Source organism: Melozone crissalis, unplaced genomic scaffold (assembly GCF_028551555.1).
Source record: "Melozone crissalis strain CALT ecotype California unplaced genomic scaffold, PUWL_Pcris_2 ptg000014l_1, whole genome shotgun sequence".
NCBI lineage: Eukaryota > Metazoa > Chordata > Aves > Passeriformes > Passerellidae > Melozone > Melozone crissalis.
In genome coordinates this window covers 1,538,649-1,550,899 of record NW_026535792.1, presented here as the reverse complement: position 1 = coordinate 1,550,899, position 12,251 = coordinate 1,538,649, and the positions used below count along the sequence as shown (strand labels likewise).

The following is a 12,251-nucleotide window of genomic DNA, read 5'->3' as shown; positions in this document are numbered from 1 at the left end:
ACGTGGAAGCCCTGGACTGTGGGAAGATTTTTTTTTTTTATGATTTTTTTTTCAGTTATAGTAAGCAAATCTATACACAGACATGACTGGCCTGATCCAAAGTCTGAGTGCATTTCCCAGACTCCTCCTGAGCTTTGGATCAGCTCCTAAGTCTGCAGAGAGGAACAAGGGAGTTGTTTTTTGGGATTGTGGCTGCCCTGGGCTCTGGCTGTGCTGTGAGAAGCAGGATGTCAGGGTTGCACATGGGATCTGCACACACACTTCTCCAAGGTTTAGGCAGGAGGGCTGCAACCACCGCAGGAAATATTAGAATGTCTGTTTTACAATAGAATATATGTAAGAAATGTTAATCTTCACTGCTCTAAGTTATGATGAAGAATTTCCTGTCTTGTCACTGTAAGATGTAAGATAAAGTTTATTATTATTTCTGGTTGCAGTTAGTTTCTCAAAGAACACACACGTGATAGTGGGACAGCATTGCACATGTGGCACAAGAGAACTGGGAGAGCTGCACCTCTGTTGTTGTCACCCTCCAGGTCTGGGAGTGTCCCTGTGCCTCAGTTTCCCTGCTTTGAAATGGAGCAAACCATTCCTTGGGGCACTGAGACAAGTGAGTGAAAGTGTATCAGAAATGGGAGTGTCTGATGAAATGGGAGCCAGAGAATTGCATAATTACATTTAAGATAAAATTTTCAGGTTATTGTGGGCATTAAGTTGTGTAATGGTGTAAGAAGGGAAAATGTAATGCTCTGTAGGCATTGTGTAGAATTTCAGTGTGGTGAGCAATGTTTCTGTTTGGGGACAGAGCAGGGTGCAGAGGCTGCATTGCATCCCTGTGGCATGGCAGGGAGCAAACTGCAGGGGAAGCCGACCCGAACCCAAACTGCAGGGAAAGCCGACCCGAACCCAAACTGCAGGGAAAGCCGACCCAAACCCAAACTGCAGGGGAAGCTGACCTGAACCCAAACTGCAGGGGAAGCTGACCTGAACCCAAACTGCAGGGGAAGCTGACCTGAACCCAAACTGCAGGAAAAGCCGACCCGAACCCAAACTGCAGGGGAAGCTGACCTGAACCCAAACTGCAGGAAAAGCTGACCTGAACCCAAACTGCAGGGGAAGCCGACCCAAACCCAAACTGCAGGGAAAGCTGACCTGAACCCAAACTGCAGGGGAAGCTGACCTGAACCCAAACTGCAGGGGAAGCTGACCCAAACCCAAACTGCAGGGGAAGCCGACCCAAACCCAAACTGCAGGGAAAGCTGACCTGAACCCAAACTGCAGGGAAAGCTGACCTGAACCCAAACTGCAGGGGAAGCTGACCTAGACCCAAACTGCAGGGGAAGCTGACCCAAACCCAAACTGCAGGGGAAGCTGACCTGAACCCAAACTGCAGGGGAAGCCGACCCAAACCCAAACTGCTCCCTGGAGTGACTCTGGAAGGATTGATCTGGTGGCAAATCTCTGCTGATGCTGGCTCAGGATGTGCCAGCAGGGGTTTTAGCACTTGGGCAAGCTTGGGTACCTTGCAGGTTGCTTGAGGGTGATCAAGCAGCATTACTTAGAACTTCACTTTTATTTTTTTTCCCAAAGAAACTAATCCAAATTTTTAGGAGTAAAGGAATCAAAGCTTGTCTTGCCAAGGGCCATGGGCAGATGATGAAGAGGAGGAAAAGAGCAGTGAGTAAGCATGTTCATTGGTAAGGGATTTTTAAGGCAAAGAAGTAAAGCGGGTGAGTTAAATTTTGGAGTCACAAGTATTTTTTAAAATTTTATTGGTGAAGTGTTTGGTCTCTCAGTGACTTCACTCAGATAATTTTGGTCAATTATTTTATATAACTCTGCCTCATGGGAGGGTGCCCTCCCAGGACAGAGGATCTTTTAGCAGTCTGTGTCCTGATTTGCCATTAAATCAGGAGGAATCTGGGTGTTCCCCAGAGGCATGTGCTGTTCTGGCTGCACCTCTGCTGGTGCCGGTCTGGCTCTTGAGAGGGGATTTTGTCCTGCACAGAGGGGCAGGGCCACGCTGGGACAGCAGCAGGCAGGGGAAGGGGTGAAAGGGAGAACTCTGCTCAATGTGAGCATTTTGCAGCTCCTCCTGAGCTTCCTCAGGCTGCCAGTGCCTGTGATGGGCACTCAGTGCTGAGCTGGTGAGGGAACCAGGGACAGTGAGCATTCCATGCCAAGCTCCAGCATCAGCAGAGCCCTTTCCCCTCTCTCAGAGGAGAAGGATCCTTAGGGAGCAGTGGGGATCTGCTCTGGAGCTCTGAAGGAGACTCCAGGATCCCACAGGGCTGGAAGGGACCTCTGGAGATGCTTCAGTCCAACTGTTCCCTGCAAAGCTGCTTCTGGGTTGCTCTGGCTTCTGGGCAACTCCAGCCTGCTTTTAGAATTTACCCAAGCTTGGAAATGTCCCCCAAAAAGCTGAGTTTTACTGTGGAATGTTGTGCTTTAGTGATGTTCTCCAAGGTAACTAAACAGTCTGCCAGTATAACTTGATATCAGTTATAAATGTTAATTAATTTATCATGGTATATAAGCCATCCTTAGTGATACTGCTGCAGCAACAGTAGGGCTTCTGGCAAAAAAAAAGATCACAAGAAACACACTTTAATTAATTTAATGGGGGGAGAGGAGAGTCCCAAAGCTCTGCATGGGATTTCTGCCAGTTTGAAACCCAGCCTTGTGCTCCCCTGCCCACCAGCAAATAACACAAAGCCCAAATGTTCAATGGAGCTGGAGTTGGGTCGTGGTTAAGGGTGAAAGGCCTTGATTGCATAAACAGAGCCAAAACACAAGGAACAATTGGTGGGAGAAAGAACAAGGAGGAGAAAAAGCCTTCCTAAATAATTTTAATCAATAACACCCCACATGAAGGAGAGCTTGTTCTTTGGGAATGTGGTCCCACAAGGGGTGCTGAGTACATGCAGCCCACAATTTTGACAAGGTCAAACCATCAATTTTTCACAAGGTTTGTTCTCTATTTGTTGTTTTGGGGGCTTGGGTTTGTTTTTTTGGCAAAGCAAGTTGCTTTTACTTTGTGACTTTGTGCATCATGACTGAAATGTGCATTTTTCATCAATGGAGAACGTACACTTTGGTATTTTTGGCATTGTGCCACCCATAAGGGTCATTTAAGTAAGAGTTGGACTCAGTGGTCCTTGTGGGTTCCTTCCAGCTTGGAATATTCTGTAACTGCTGCCTGCTGAGCCATTAGTACCAGTTAAGCTCATGGTGACACTGACCTTCATTTATCACCCCTTATACACAGTCATCAAGATTTCATTGTTTGTAATCTATTACAAAATGCCTTTAAAAAGCAGTTCCTGCTGTGAACAAAGCAAAGCAAGCCCAGCAATGGTTATTTGGAAGTGTGCTGTGTTTCTGCATCTTGCATGGAGGCTTTTCCTGTGAAGGAATGTTTGCCATCAGTGGAGGAGTGGACTGGCAGTGCCATGAGTGGGATCCTTCCACCCCCTCAGTGCCAGGGAAGCTGGGCCCTCCTTCCCAGTGTGAGCTCTCCAGGTACCTCAGATGTCTCATCTCCAAAACTCCTTGCCCAGAAGCTGCAGCCCCAGCAGTGAGATTTGTCCTTTCTGTGCTGCTTTAAAAAGAGCCCATTGTTTCTCTGGCCTTCCTGTCTCAGCTCTTTGTGCCTTTTTCCTGTTCCAGATGTTGTACCACAGGGCTCCTCTGGAACTCACTGCTCCCTCAGGCTTCAGTTGCTTTTTTGGGGACACATTGTGACAAGTGGCACAGGAAAGCTGAGCCTCCCTGGTGCCTCAGGTTTGAGCTTTTATGTTGTTCAGGTTCTGTGCTGCTGTAGTGTATGCACTGCTTTAGTCTGAGCTTCATTTTAGGGGATGGTGAGCTGTGTGCACAGAGCAGGGACACAAAACAATTCCTGCCCCAGCTGGGCACCAAGCACAAATGACCCAAATCTCAGCCCAGGAGCACAAACCCCGTGGGCTGCAGAGAGAAAAACAAGCAGGGTGGGACTGCCTGGGCTAAAGCTGCAATGGGACAATGAACTGCAAGGTGCAAATGGAGCAGAGCTGATCCCAGGGACAGAGCCCGTGCCCCTCGTGCATTTTGGGGCCATTTTGGCTCATCTTGGGTGCAGCCCTGGCTGGGCTCTGGTGCTGCCCAAGGTGGAGGAGATCCTGTCAATAAATCCCTGCTTTATTCTGGAGCTCTGCCCAGCTCTGCTCTGGGGCAGCCTGAACAAGGCATCATCCCTCACAGCCTGGCCCTCTCCTGGTTGCCCACACAGTCCCTCAGCTTCTGCTCTGTGCTGAAAAACCTGATTATTCTCCCAAAATTACCATTATCAGCTTCTTGAGAAATATTTCACTCTTTGTGAGTGGAAACTTCCAGAGCCCATTGCCTTTTGTGCTGTTGGCAGAAGCCAAACCAGTGATTCCATGGGATTTTTTTCCAGTGTGGCAGTGAATGTTCTGTTTTGTGGAGCCTGGTTAGTGCTGGGTTCTGGAAGGTGGATCCTGGACAGCCATCCTGCTAAAATAAACACAGTGCTGAGGGAGATCAGCTTGTGGTTAATTAGCAGCGCAGAGAATGAATGTGGATCAGTGTTCAGATGTTTGAATTGGAAGTTCTTTATGTAAACTTTACAGCCTTGGATGCTCTAGCATTTTTTCAAATCCTACAGAACCATCAAAAAATGTACTTTAAAAGCTCTTTTGAAGGCAGCTTTCTGTATTAAACTGATTGAACTGAGGACTGGTGATGTCATTTCCCACAAACTTGCTGCAAAACTCCTATAAAAGCCTAATGTTAGGAAAACCACAGCAAAATGAGAGTGTGCCCAAGGAATAATAATGCCATCAGAGTGGAGTAACAGAGTCTTGCAGCAGCCTGGAAGGAGCCCAGGTGGTTTTCCCTGAGGAGGTGTTTGAAAGCCTCCTGTGCTCCTGGAAGCCTCTGTGTGCAGTGCTGACACTTCCCAGCACGGTGTCCTGAGGATTCCTGTGATCCTGACAGGAGAAAACAGCCTGCTTGTAAAACAGCCTCTTAAAACAAAATGTTCCACGGAGAGCGAGCTGGCAGCACCATTGTGTGCTTTCTTTGAAATGTCTGCTGATCCAAACTTGTGATCTGCTGAGCTTTGGGCTGCTTTGGTGTATTTTTGTGGCTTCCCTGGGTGGGTTTTTTAAGGTTCTCCCTGAAGCAGTGCAGGGGCTCAGTGAGCACTAAGACCAGCCAGCAATGCCATTCTGGAGCTGTGTGCATATGGGATTTTTACTGCTGGAAAAGGAGTATCTTAAAGGAATCTCTGTGTGAAAGTAAGCAAGTTTGGCAAATATATATCACTAAATTTGCCCACACTGTTGTAAACATTCTGTGTAAAGTGTAAGTCAGACAGGTTTAATGTTGTGACAAAGCAGAGCAAAATAATCTCAGCAAAGAAATGTAATGAATCCTTCTGTGTGCCAGGCTCCACTCTGTTCCCTCCCCAAAATATCCCCATGGCTGTTTTTAGAGTGCTGTGATAGGATGAACCTGGTGCCTTTTCTGCTGTGCTGAATTTTGGGCTGAGCACTCTGGAATTTCAGTGGTGAGCTACAAACCCAGCAGGGCTTGGGCACTTTGGGCCAGGATTGCTTCAGGAGGTGCACAATCAAATTAAAAGTGTTGAAACAGGGAGTAAATGCCCTGCTGGGGTTTGGGCAGTGCCCAGAGGCTCCCACAGAGCTCAACAAGTCTCTTTTCCCCTTCCCATGGACCTTGTGCAATGATCTCCACCAGCAGGGCAGAAATCTCTGGATCCTCAGGCAAGGGGGAAACATCAGGAGCCTTTTGGATAAGGGAAAACAGGAGGCTGCTGGCTGGGAAATCCTTTCTAGAGCACAGCAGGCTGGAGTGGTGCTAACTCTGTGTCACTGGCTCCTTCACACAGGCTGGTGCAAATTCATCCTTTATTTTTAGGGAAAAGACATTTGCACTTACCTTTTCCATCCAGTGAAAACTTGGGCTTTGAGTTTTTTCAACTGTTCCAAGAAAGAAAATGAAATGTTGACTTTAAGCACCTCAGTTAAATACTCCCAAGCTGTGAAAGTGCACATTTAATAGAGGAAAGTTCTGGTTTTAATGCAGTAGTTTGCATTTATAGGAAAGATAAACCCAGTCTGAAGTAACATTTCTCTGAGCCTTTTTTGGTAGAATTTGATCAGTGGTTTAAGTTCCAGGAACACTTCAAAGCAGGCACTTCTCCTTGGCCATTTGCAAAATCACCTTCTGAGACTGAGGCTCTGGAAATGCATTTATTCATAGAATATGTCTTGCATTAGTCCTCAGTTGGCCAACAAAATTATCTAAGGCATGTCTGAGGCAGCTACTAAAAAGAAACTTAAAAGACATTACTGTTCTAGTGAAGATGATGCAATCCACTGGAGCTATTATCAGTCTGCAAGTAAAATTAAATACATTCAAATGAACTTGTTCTGAAGGGATTTGATGAATACAGAGCTTTAAAGAAAAGTTGCTTTGAGTGGAGGCCCACCCTTGTTAATTTATTGTGCCTGAAAGCTGAGTGAAGGGAGGGTGCCTGTCCCCACCCTGAGCCGAGCCCAGGTTTGCATGGGATGAAAAGGAAGTGACACATGATATTCCATCTTGTTTTCCCCATCTCACAGGCCAGCCCTACTACACTGGAATCTTTGCAGCAGGAAGCAAAATGCTAAATAAGTTGGCTTTTATTCAGCTAGAGCAGAGTGGGGTGAGTGTTCCCTTTAAATCAGAATTCCTAGCTGTTGCCTTGAGGTACCTCAGACAGCACTGCCTGCTGGGGCTGAAATAAAATGTTATTTTTATTTGTTGAAACACTTCATTATCTAAGGGAACAGCGGTGTTTTAAGATTTCAAAGTCTCTTTCATCCTAACTGAGCACAGCAAAGCTCTGCCTCCATCCAGGAATTCTGCAGGGCCTCTGAGGCCAGGCTTGGACTGAAGAGTTAAATTAATGGAGCTGTGAGCAAATGCCCACACATTCCAAGGCTTCTGCTGATGCCTTGGCAAGGCTGGGCAGAGTTCCAGAATAAAGCAGGGATTCATTCAAAGCATCTCCTCCATGGATCCACCTTGGGCAGCACCAGAGCCCAGCCAGGGCTGCACCCAAGATGAACCAAAATGGCCCCAAAATGCACGAGGGGCACGGGCTCTGTCCCTGGGATCAGCTCTGCTCCATTTGCACCTTGCAGTTCATTGTCCCATTCCAGCTTTAGCCCGGGCAGTCCCACCCTGCTTGTTTTTCTCTCTGCAGCCCACGGGGTTTGTGCTCCTGGGCTGAGATTTGGGTCATTTGTGCTTGGTGCCCAGCTGGAGCAGGAATTGTTTTGTGTCCCTGCTCTGTGCACAGAGCTCACCATCCCCTCATGGGAAGCTCAGAGCTACACACTAAAGCAGCACAGAATGTGAAAAATAGAAAATCCAAAGCTGAGGCATCACTGGGATGCCAGGGTGGGTGAGGAGGGGCCGTTCCTCACTCGGAGCTCTCCGGGCCCATCAGCAGGTGGGGCTGGCAGCAGGTGCTGCTGCTCCACACCCCTGTCACCAATGGCACCGAGCACTCCCAGCTCCTGCCTCCACAGCCCTCTGGGGAATGTCTCACGGCTGTCAGAAAACAATTAAGAGGCCATTAGCAGGAAATGCTTTTGCCAAGCCAGCACCTGACACAGCCACTGGATGCACCTTCACTTGTGAGTCTGAAATGCAGCTGCCTTTGTCAGAGGAGCATTCCCCCAATGGGCACCCCGGCCCTGCTCCAGATTTGATTTGATTTGATTTGATTTGATTTTCTATTTTATTTTTTCAAATTAATTTTCCATTTTATTTTATTTCCTTTCTATTTCATTTTTTTTTATTTTATTCTTAATATCAAATGCTCCAAAAAACCCCAATACCACCTTTTTGCATGGTTTCCATATCTGTGCCTCTTGTAGCCATCCATGTTGCTTTTTTTATTACTAAGTAGTAGCTGGCTGAGCAGCCAGAGCTTTTATAGCAGTGAAATCGTTCTGTGTGGGAGGGTGTGGCCCTTGTGGAAGTTTCAAAGGCACAGACAATCTTATCTTCCTAAAAAATACGAGTAAATAATTAAAAGCAGATTTTAAAAGAATCCCTAAAGAGTCAGGATAATTTATCAAGGGCGATCAGCAGAGGAAAGCAGAAAGGATTGATGCTCTGTGCTTTACTCATATACACATTTCCCCACAGCCTTCCCTTCCTGATGCCACTCTGATTTTCAGGGAAAAAACATTGTATTTTTAGTTCTTAGCATGTTTTTTCCCCTCTTTCCTCTCCCTGCCTGTAGAAGAAATGTGTGTTTCCCAGGATTTGCTCACCTGGACTGGAGCAGCCATGTTTTGGAAGTGAAGTGGGATGAATGGCTGCAGGAGGAATGGGATGGGGATGTTTCTGGTTTCTTTCCCCACGAAGCCTTTCACAGCCGTAGCAGGAGCTGCTCCTGGGATAACTGCTCCTTCCTGCCTGTCCTCTCATTTACCTGCTCATCCTGCTGGAAATGCAAATCCTGGGTCAGGGACTTTCTCTTCCCTGCTGCCTGTGTATTGGCTCCGATGTTTGCTTGGGGTTTAGGGGATTACTGGGTGCTGCCATAAAACAATGGGCATCCTCCAGAGCCGGGTGTGAAGGGTGGGATGGAATTTGCTGAATCCATTCCGTGTGCAAGGAGCACACCCAGGTTCAGCTGAGAGCTCTCCTGCAGGGAGACAAACCTGGCAGGTTTGGGGAGGCTGCTGGGTGTGCCTGGCTGGACACCCCCTTCCACCTGAGAGCTTTCATAGCTCTGGGCACAGGGAGCTCCTGAGCCCAGATTAAAGTGTCTCAGTGCTCCTGGGTCCTACCCGAGGCTCCTTTTTGGTTTGGGAACTGTTATGCATAAGTGCATTGATGATTTGGAGTTTTGACATCTGTTTTTGTGGTGTTGGAACTCCTGGAGTGTTTCCAGAGTCCTTGCACGCTTGCACAGCAAGGAGCTGCCACTTGTATTTACAGAAAAGCATTGAGAGCAATGGGGACAATTTTGATAAGGATAAAACACTTAAAAAGCACCTGAAGATTTTGAGAACTTTGGTTTAATTACCAAATCCAGCTAAGCTTTATGTGCTAGAACAAGAAATTCATCTCACTTTGCTCTGTTGGAGAACTGTGTCCCCAGAGCATCACTTTTTTCTATCTGGTGTGGCTTTTACCATTCTCTCATTTATGCTAAGCAAAATATTTTCCCCTTCAAGCCCAAATATTGCAAATGGGAGCAAGGAATGCAGCATGTGATGTATTCCAGTTACCCGAGGCTCTCGTGTTTTATCTTTGATTGTGCTGAGAGAAAGGAGATACCAACAGCTCTTCCCTGGCAGGGAGGAGGAGGAGGAGGAGATGTATTTTCAGCATTTCAACCCCGTGGTGAAACAGCACATCCCCAGGCTGGGTTTCCTGCTGTGGGCAGGACGTGGTGCAGAGATGGGACCCCAAAGTGCCACTTCCTCACCTCACCAATTCCTGAGACAGCCCAGCCACACTCCCATGGGAGCTTCCCACCACTGTTCCCAAACAGAGAGGGATTTGTGGGGTCAGGAGAACGGGGCTGTGGGATGGAGGCTGCAGGAGGAGCAGGGGGCTCTGATGGAGGCTGCAGGAGCAACACAGGGCTCTGGGATGGAGGCTGCAGGATCAGGGGCTCTGATGGAGGCTGCAGGATCAGGGGCTCTGGGATGGAGGCTGCAGGAGAAGCAGGGCTCTGGGATGGAGGCTGCAGGATCGGGGGCTCTGGGATGGAGCTGCAGGATCAGGGCTCTGATGGAGGCTGCAGGATCGGGGGCTCTGGGATGGAGCTGCAGGATCAGGGCTCTGAAGGAGGAGCAGTTCATCACAAACCCTGTCCCAGTTTGCCGTGGGTGCCCTGCTGTGCCCAGCGGTGCCGTTCGCACGGGGCTGTTTGCAGAGCTCGGGCAGGATGTGCGCCGCGCTGTCTCACTGCATTATCTGCTCCTGGTGTATTTTTAGGCTCTTGCTTCTATGACAAAATATTCAGTGACAGTATATTTGCCCACAAGCCTTTGAAGGGCTGTTTTTGCCTCGTGGAAGAGCTGCCATTGTTTGGGATTCAGCCAGCATTTCGGCAGCAGTGCTGTGTGTTTTGCATGTCATCTCCATAATGTTTCTAGAAACAAACTTTGCGTTGCTTTCAGTGAAGCCACGGCTGTGCCTCAGAAAGGTTGAGTTTGTGGCAGGCTGGCTGCTGCTCAGTGCCGGGTGCCAAGCGAGTTGTGGGGAATGCTGTGAAAGCAGGGGAGGGTGTGTGTAATTCCAACAAACAGAGCAGGCCGAGGAGGAGCTGCTCCCCTCCCTCCTGCCTCACCCAGCTCCTGCCGGGGAAAGACCTTCCCGGAGATCCCGAGAGTGCACAGTGATGGTGCAAGTGCAGGAGCTGAAATGTCAGCAAGTCGTGCTCTGAGGGGCAGGATGGAGACTTCTGCTGTGAAGTCCTGGGCCAGAACTGTGGAACTTTCCACCAGCACTGAGAGCTAATTCCCCAAGCTCAGCATATTCAAAGCCTGAATTCAAAACTCATCTTTTCCATGAATATTTTTTTTTCTCACAAGCTCACAATGGATAAAAATAAAATCTTAAGAACTAATCCAGTTAAGCTTTTTCTTGCCGGCTGAGAAGAGAGGGAGACAGGAGGAACAATGAGCACTTTGTTTCTGTTTTGCAATATCTGGTCAGTGGTCAGATACAACACAGGTGAAGGGGTCACAGAACCACAGATCATTTGGAGCTGGATGTGCTGCATCACAGGTCTGGGTGGGACATTTTGGAGGAGATAGAACCAGCACGAAGCTGTGTGGGCATGGTGACTGAAGAAGACAAATCCTTTTTTTCAGGCTCATCTATAAATCAATTACCATTTGTTCCTTATTAATAATTTAGCTGCCAAGAACGTGCTTATTGCTTTAGAAGAGGGGGAAAAATACAGACTGTCCCTGTACTGAGGAGCTGGCAGGCTCAGAGATGCGAGGCAGCACTCCTGGGAATATCCAGGGAAAACTGTAACCACGGGCTGTATTAATTACTGCAGTAATTTTGCACTTTCTGCTCCCTGCAAACCTTTTTGTCTGCTTGCATGGTGTTGATCCTGGTTGGTGCTCTCAGTTTAATCAGCCTTCCCAAGGAAACGAGATGGTGAAGGATCATCCTTCCATCTCCTCAGGGCTGGAAGGAATTTCTGCACGCTGTAATGCTGAGAGCTGCCAAGAGCAGGGAGAGGGGCCCAGGTGGGAGGGGAGGAGAAGCCAGAGGGAAGCATGTGGGGGATGTCCAGTCTGGACATGGAGTTTGGGACAAGCTGCTGGTGGGATGAGCTCTCAAGTGTGTTATAAAAGAAGGCTGGAGTGCCTTGAGGACAAGGGTTTGAACTTAATACCTCCGAGAAGATATGGGACAATGTGAGAGAGGAGGGTGATTGATGGGTCACAGTGATAATTTTAGCAGCTGTGTTTTCTGATGGGTTGGAGGAACAAGATATTTATCTGATGTGCCAGAGAGGAGGAAGAGGTTAGTTGGGATGACATAAGGACAGGCAAGTTGTTTTGATTGCTGAAAGGAAAAATAAGGGGTAGGTCTTCACTTGCTTCAGAGGTGTGGATTTTTGGTGGTTTTTTTTCTTTTATTTTTGTATAAGAATATGTGTCAAACAGAAAATGGCTGGGAAGGCTGCTAGGGGTGGTCTGGAGCAGTGGGTGTGGATGGTGAGTAGTTTCTAGGGTAAGGTTTGGTGCCAGGATGGGGCTGAACCTGGGGGCTCTGGCTGCAGGTGCAGGCAGTGGCTTTGCCTGGGGCAGCTCAGAGAGGCACAGCCCAGGTGAGGTGCAGAATCAGAGAACAACAGAAAGGTTTGGGTGGGAAGGGACCTTAAATCCCACCCCATCCCACCCCTGCCATGGCAGGGACACCTTCCCCTATCCCAGGCTGCTCCAACCCCATCCAGCCTGGCCTGGGGCACTGCCAGGGATCCAGGGGCAGCCCCAGCTGCTCTGGGCACCTGTGCCAGGGCCTGCCCACCCTCACAGGCAGGAATTCCTTCCTTATATTGAATCCAAATCTCCCCTGTGCCAGTTTAACCCATTAAGGCACGGCACAGAGCTTGAGCTCAGGTGCTCAGGGGTGCTGGAATGCAGAGCAGGGAGCTGCCAGTGCTCTCCTCTGGGGGAGCCCCT

The 12,251-nt window shown here is 48.5% G+C and overlaps 1 protein-coding gene across 2 annotated transcripts in view; it reads left to right on the top strand.

Annotated features, from left to right (window-relative positions):
- The window catches only part of SMAD3 (SMAD family member 3), a 68,128-nt gene that overhangs the window by 28,835 nt on the left and 27,042 nt on the right, over positions 1 to 12,251 (top strand). The window lies entirely within an intron of this gene.